We start from the raw sequence: 8,460 nt of genomic DNA on the forward strand, positions 1-8,460 counted from the left end.
CATGGTTGTCCAGCCAACTCGACTCATAGCAACAGATCCAACCTGCATGTTTCAAGGTACATGTAGTGTTGGTCTGAATGCCCTGTGAAAAATAAATGTTTTTAGGATTGGGTTTAACTTATGGGTGCCACACACACACACACACACACACACACACACACACACACACACACACACACACACACACACACACACACACACACACACAAACGACCATGTATGCAACATGAGATCCTCTTTATCTTGAGAATGATTTACTGTGTTTAGGATGGAGCGTCACTAATTCCAGTCCAATAGTCAAATCTGTTTTTTGGGAATCTTTATCACTGATTGGAACAACCTGGAAGTACATGAATAGCAGCCATGTCAAAGTTCTCCAAATACTAAGAAAAAGAACATTTCCTTTAAGATCTCCATCCTGGAATAGACAGGACTATCTTTGATGACAGAAAGGAGATACCTTTGTCCCACAATTACTTTCAGCTACAACTTCCAGAGGAATGCTTGACTATGTCCATCCAGTCAGACAGGGAGGTGGATGTAAGCAGACTAACAACAAAATGTTTGAATTTCTTTGACTTTTTTCTTTCTTTATTACAAACCTTAAAAATGAAATAGTATTTTATACCTTCACGTACTAATATGATTGTATTAGATCACGTATTTCTGTAGAATAATCAGTGAACATCTGTCGTGTCAGAGCTGCATCTCAAATCAGTGTGTGATCTGACTCATTGCAACACCATCTTTCTTTCCCAGTCCTTTTGATTTTCTCCTAAAAGAGCGAGCGAGAGAGAGAGAGAGAGAAAGAGAGAGAGTTTCAGACTGACTTCTCCTTAAAGGTTGTTATCAATCAGGCCGTTCAACCGGTGCTTCTGCTGTGCTGTACAGTATACTGATAATAACTGTTTAAGATTTCATCTGCAGTGGTTTATGATTTTGAGAGGTGATCAAATAGTTTTGTTAAATATTTGTATACTTATAAGAGTTTTTATGTACAGAATGTCTTTTATTTAATTCATTAAAACTATTAAAATTTTAATAAAAATGTCTGCGTATTCGCAATCTATATCATGGCAATTGTGTGCGAAGAAGACATCAAAATATTCTTTTTGTTCATAATGATGTTTCTAAACTCACTACGTTGATTACTTTTACATGAGTAATGACTCAAAACTAAACTAGAATTTGCTGTTCCTGCAAAACAAGTGGCTGAATGAATGCAGCCTGTAATGCTAAAGAAAGAAGTCTTGCTTAACCCCTTAAAATCCTTCCATTTTCTAACTAAAACAGTTTTTTATGGATAGAAGACTCGTTGTGGACCAACTATTTTACTGAACTACTTTTACTGGACTCTTGCTGATGTAACAGGACTGTTTTTTTATCATCTGCTACTGGAATACAGGCTGGTTTAAAAAAGGTAAATTGCATTTGCAAATGGTCTGAAATAAGGGTTAACTGAATCCACAGTTATGATTGTAGCCTGGAAGGGTATACATCATTCAGATTTCGGGAATCTTAGCTTTCCAGTGGTGTATAACGTGTGTGTACTTGGAAGGGAGATTGAGTAAAATACATATTTATTTGTCATGTCTGGAACCAAGGGGTTAAAAAGCTGAAGACCTGATGCTGAAGTTTTGCAGAAGCAGTTCTGGAGGTGAAAAGAAAATAGAAAATGTTCATTGAAAAGAGAAAACAACAGAGCAGCCCATTGATCTCCACAATTCAAAGAACAAAAGTTTGAGAGAGTCAATTCACTGACTTGTGAGTCATGATTCATTGTTTCTATTAACTTGTTTGCTGACTCATCACTGCTACCGCTAGCCAGCTATCTGTAAAGACAAGACTAGACATGACATTGTTTTGTGACTGCAATTCTACTGCATTTGTATAAAATATGTCAAGGTAATCGCTGTATTAGTGGGAAAAGCAGCAGCTCTGTTTCCCTCCCTGGTCTAGGCAGTGAATGAACAAATCACTCAGTTGCTCACATCTTTTTCTTAAAGGTGATCAGTGGTAGTTTTAGTGGAATGGTACGAGCTTATGTTCACATATGGATTTCTACACACTTTTGATGACCAACTCTGTACAACTCAAAAGCTGCTTTATGGGGCTATTATTGTAGCAATATTATCTACAAATCCGTGTTGAAAGTCACAAATGCATACAGAGAGTCGTGTATCCGTATCTTAATTTGTGTGTGCACAGTTGGATTCGCAAATGTGTAAATAAATCCACAAATGTGTGATGAGATTTCTGTGTCTGTACAAGAATCTGCAAATGTGTAAAACAACTTGTGTGTAACCCGGTTTGCAAATGTGTAAAAAAATTCCACAAATCTGTATTTAAAGTTGCAAATGTGTAGACCAATCTGTAAATGCGTGCTAAGATCTGCACATGTGCAGACCGATCTGTATCCACAGAGAGACATGAATGCCTGGAGTATTTCAGCTACAAGACCCAGAAATACAGACAAATCGCTGGTTACGAGTCAAGCAGCTTCTGGATTGGCTCTCTCTACACACGTGGATTTTGCTACACTTGTTCCGTGAGAAATCCACAAATGCGTGTCAGGATTCGTATCCGTAACGCTTGGGTTTGCGTGCCCTGACCGCTGGCTCACAGGCTGCCTCACTCCGGCTGCCGTTGGTTCGCTTGCTCTGCTGCTGGCGGTAATATAATTACTGCGGTCAAGCCAGCCGCCTTTCGTTTTCGCGTAGTCAAGCCAGCCGCTCCTACATTTTCAGTGCGCACCTACCGTCAGTTTACGGTAAATGCAAGCGTACTGCTGCAAGGAAATTATTTCCGGTTCACAAAATAAAAGCACGAATTTAAATGTGTATTATCAAGTGATGTTTTAAGAAACTGATTCACGTTAACTGTAAACTATCGGGGTATACTGCTAACATTTACACTAAATAAATACCTTAGAATGTATGGAGTTGAAAACAGTTTTATCTATCTATCTATCTATCTATCTATCTATCTATCTATCTATCTATCTATCTATCTATCTATCTATCTATCTATCTATCTATCTATCTGTCTGTCTGTCTGTCTGTCTGTCTGTGCTAATAAACATATACTGAGGCCTTAAAGCAAATACTAAGTGGTGTATGTTGACCATCCTTGACGGCACTATCATTCTGGACTGCTTTGGGGTCAATAGGTCACATGACCTCAAAGCTATTGAGCAAAAATGCTCATATTTACACTTTAAAAATCATTTAAAATATATTAAGACCTTAAAGCAAATACTAAGTGGTGTATGTTGACCATCCTTGATAGCACTATCATTCTGGACTGCTTTGGGGTCAATAGGTCACCTCAAAGCTATTGAGCCGAAAATGCTCCCATTTGTTATGTAAATTTGATCAAAAACCAATAGAATAATGAAATGAAATACAATATATACAGTGGTCACACAGTAAAAGGACTTCAGATATCTCAAATTCAAACCTTTTTAAAACAAAAACAATTCTTCAACATGTGTAACTTAAGCATTGTGGGGAAAAAAATTATGATAATGATATCTAACATTAAAATGACCTCAAAAACAACATCAATAAATACACAATGATAATAAATAAAAATCATACTAGTAATAATAACAATTTGAATTAGGAAATGACCATAAAATAGTTAATATATACATTTAACTATTTACACATGTCACTCTCAAAATGTCTATCAAAATATATATTTGGAAGTAAAGTAGATCTAAAACCAATAGAACAATAAAATTAAATAAAATAAATAGAATGGTCAAATGGTATATGAACTTTTCAAATAGTTTTAAAAGAAAAATAATTCTTCAACATGTGTAACCTCATCACTATAAGAACAACAATAGTACCAATAAAATTGAAAATAACAACAATAATAATAATAACAAATAAACAAAGACAATAATATTTAAATGACCAAAAATGGTAAACATATATATATTTACTGTAACTATTTACACATCAATATCAAACTATCTTAAAGGCACTTTTCAAATAGTTTTTAAAAAAAAAACATTTCCTTAACATGTGTAACCTAATTACAACAACAAAAACAAAACCTGTTCCTCCTCTCTTGCTCCTCTCATTACCAACATCATTCATTCCTCTTTACTTTCCGGAATCGTCCCTCCTGCACTTAAAACGGCTACAGTTACACCTATCCTGAAAAAACCCGGTTTGGACCCCACCAATTTTAATAACTTACGCCCTATGTCCAATTTACCTTTCATTTCCAAAATTCTTGAAAGGTCTGTTGCCTCTCAGCTTCATAACCACCTCATCACAAACAATATTTACGAGCAGTTTCAGTACAGTTTTCGTCCCCTCCACAGCACTGAAACGGCACTCCTCAAAATCTCCAATGACCTTATAGCTTCAGATTCTGGTTTACTGTCCATTCTCATCCTTCTTGACCTCACAGCAGCATTTGACACTTTCTCACCGCACTCTTCTTGACAGACTGTCATCTATCGGTATCTCCGGCACCCCTCTCACCTGGTTAACTTCTTACCTCTCTGGCCGCACACAGTTTGTTCAACTTAAATCACACAAATCCAACCCTTACCCTGTCTCTGCTGGTGTGCCCCAGGGCTCGGTCCTGGGGCCCCTACTATTCATCATCTACATTCTTCCACTTGGCTTCATTTTTCGTCGACATAATATTCATTTTCATTGCTACAAGGACAACACCCAGCTTTACCTCTCTACCAAACCATCTTCCTCACTTCCACCAACCTCCCTTACCCACTGTCTCCAAGAAATTCATTCTTGGTTTTCTTCCAATTTCCTAGAACTCAACAGTTCTAAAACAGAAGTCCTAATGATAGGCACGCCCCATATTCTCTCCAAATCTAATAGTTTCTCCATTTCCATCAACAATTCAACCATCCTTCCCTCCCCTCAAGTAAAGAGTCTGGGTGTTGTCCTTGACAGCACACTCTCTTTTCAGTCCCACATTAATAATATCACTCGGTCAGCATATTTTCATCTGCGAAATATTTCCCGTCTCCGTCCGTCTCTTACCCCCCATACCACTGCCATTCTCGTCCATAGCCTTGTCACCTGACGAATTGATTACTGTAAATCACTTCTCTTTGGTCTCCCCAACAAAGCCCTCCAAAGACTGCAGCTCCTTTAAAACTCTGCAGCTCGAATCATCACCCGGACACCCTCCACTCATCATATCACCCCCATCCTGCAACAACTTCACTGGATTCCCATAAAAAAAAGAATTAATTTCAAAATACTCCTTATCACTTTCAAAGCACTTCACAATCAGGCTCCACCATACATATCTGAGCTTCTACACATTTCCATTCCTGTCCGCTCACTCCGCTCCTCCACCTCTCTTCAACTTTCTGTTCCCCCTGCCCGCCTTGTCACTAAGGGGAGTAGAGCATTCAGCCGCTCTGCTCCCCGTCTTTGGAACTCCCTCCCCCCTGATCTTCGTGCCATAGACTCTCTCCCTCTCTTTAAATCTAAACTGAAAACACACTTGTTCAGACAGTCCTATGCCATCTAGTTTTTCACTCACCATTACACTGTTGTCGTCTGTTTTGCTTGTTAGTGCTTTGCTTGTTAGTTTTTTGTATACTTCTCTCTCCTATGTTTTTAAATGTTTTCATTCTCCTGTAAAGTGTACTTGGGTTTTTTGAAAGGAGTTTTTAAATAAAATGTATTATATATATATATATATATACACACACATATATATTTCATGTTATTTCAAAAGTTATTACAATAACTCCCAGGTCATGTGACCTATTGACCCCAAAGCAGTCTAGAATGATAGTGCTATCAAGGATGGTCAACATACACCACTTAGTATTTGCTTTAAGGTCTTAATATATTTTAAATGATTTTTAAAGTGTAAATATGAGCATTTTTGCTCAATAGCTTTGAGGTCATGTGACCTATTGACCCCAAAGCAGTCCAGAATGATAGTGCCGTCAAGGATGGTCAACATACACCACTTAGTATTTGCTTTAAGGCCTCAGTATATGTTTATTAGCACAGACAGACAGACAGACAGACAGATAGATAGATAGATAGATAGATAGATAGATAGATAGATAGATAGATAGATAGATAGATAGATAAAACTGTTTTCAACTCCATACATTCTAAGGTATTTATTTAGTGTAAATGTTAGCAGTATACCCCGATAGTTTATAGTTAACGTGAATCAGTTTCTTAAAACATCACTTGATAATACACATTTAAATTCGTGCTTTTATTTTGTGAACCGGAAATAATTTCCTTGCAGCAGTACGCTTGCATTTACCGTAAACTGACGGTAGGTGCGCACTGAAAATGTAGGAGCGGCTGGCTTGACTACGCGAAAACGAAAGGCGGCTGGCTTGACCGCAGTAATTATATTACCGCCAGCAGCAGAGCAAGCGAACCAACGGCAGCCGGAGTGAGGCAGCCTGTGAGCCAGCGGTCAGGGCACGCAAACCCAAGCGTTACGGATACGAATCCTGACACGCATTTGTGGATTTCTCACGGAACAAGTGTAGCAAAATCCACGTGTGTAGAGAGAGCCAATCCAGAAGCTGCTTGACTCGTAACCAGCGATTTGTCTGTATTTCTGGGTCTTGTAGCTGAAATACTCCAGGCATTCATGTCTCTCTGTGGATACAGATCGGTCTGCACATGTGCAGATCTTAGCACGCATTTACAGATTGGTCTACACATTTGCAACTTTAAATACAGATTTGTGGAATTTTTTTACACATTTGCAAACCGGGTTACACACAAGTTGTTTTACACATTTGCAGATTCTTGTACAGACACAGAAATCTCATCACACATTTGTGGATTTATTTACACATTTGCGAATCCAACTGTGCACACACAAATTAAGATACGGATACACGACTCTCTGTATGCATTTGTGACTTTCAACACGGATTTGTAGATAATATTGCTACAATAATAGCCCCATACTGCTTCTCTTTGGTGAATGATTAACTTGAGTCAGTAAAAATCTAGTTTCTCCTCACTAAAGGACACTGCTTTAATGCTCTCCAACAAATTAAGAGAACACACAAGTGGTGGCCTAATATAAGCTTTTTATAATGCAAACCTGTGCTTGTGTGCAATGTGGTCACTGTGGTAATCTGTGATCCTGCATGTGACTTCACTCATTGTGCAACTTTGCCCACAAGTCAGAGTTATTCCAATCATTTTAAAGCAGCTGTAGCGACTATCTGGTCCTATCCTTTTAGTCGCACTGGGTGTGGGGGATCCATGTCATAACGCGCTTCGTTAAACCAATGTCCAGACTGAAAGGTAAGTTTGGGGTGTGTTCCCATATATTGAACAAATGACTGATGATCTGAGGTCCAAGATGGCGGTCTACGGCAACAGAATGGATGGAGGTATGGTGGAAGCCGCGTGGAAAAGCATTGAGAAGCGGAGAAGCGGTGGAAACGTTAAGAAGCGGTAAAAACCGTGCAGCCTCCCACTACCCAAGCACCCCATGCACTGTCACCTCCATGCCTATATGCACTTCCCCTCAACACCGCCACCAATGGTCAAGGGGAATATAGGTCACCAGTGCCATTCCAAACATAAACAAACACCACCACCTGAACCTGAAGAGAGGAAAAAACAAAAAAAGTAAAAGAGGAAGAGATAAGTGTCATCGTTGTACTGGACCGGCTGCAAAGAGCTCAGAGAAGAGACAGTGTGCAAGATGGATGCTCTACTAGGTTTTACAAGGGGCCACCAGATTGAGAAAATCTGGTAAAATTCAGGAATTCTTTTTAATGCTTCAAAATTTTAGAAAATGTTCAGACTATAAAAGTTGAAAACACTACAAAGTCATAGCCTAACTCCCCAAAGATACCCTGAACATTTTAATGTTTGAATAGTTTAAAAAGCAAAAAGTATGCAGAATTAGTCTGAAAAAGTCAGTTAGCTTCGTACTGGTCATGGATGATCACAGCTACGTGAAAAATATCACACTTTGAGCTTGTTTTAAGGCTAATGCTTACCTTTAAGCCTTTACATGACTAAGTAAAACTTTAGCCTATCAGTCTGCTACAACTCATTTTTTAGAGGCCATAAAACTTGTGTATTTTTTTAAAAGTATGAGCTTAAAAGCTATAAAAGCTGTTGCATGGTCTCTGTGGTGTATTTAAATGCTATTTAGTTTATTTTCTCTGACCCTTTTTTCATTGTTAGTTTTGTAGCTGACCTCTGGAGTAATGTCCCTGCTCTCTGTTGAATCATAATGAGAATAAAAATTCATACAAGTGGCCAGCTGACTATTGTTTATCATCAGCTGATGGAAATGTGTACAGAATTACACTCCATTCGCTGCTGTAGCATGACCTACATGTTATCTACGCTTGAACAGGTGATACCTATAAATAGCTTGGATCAGTGCTTGTGTGTGTTGACTGTACGTGAGGGTGGGGGGCAGTTCAGCCATGACACAGTGTGC

This window comes from Melanotaenia boesemani, chromosome 10, assembly GCF_017639745.1.
Source record: "Melanotaenia boesemani isolate fMelBoe1 chromosome 10, fMelBoe1.pri, whole genome shotgun sequence".
Classification (NCBI taxonomy): domain Eukaryota; kingdom Metazoa; phylum Chordata; class Actinopteri; order Atheriniformes; family Melanotaeniidae; genus Melanotaenia; species Melanotaenia boesemani.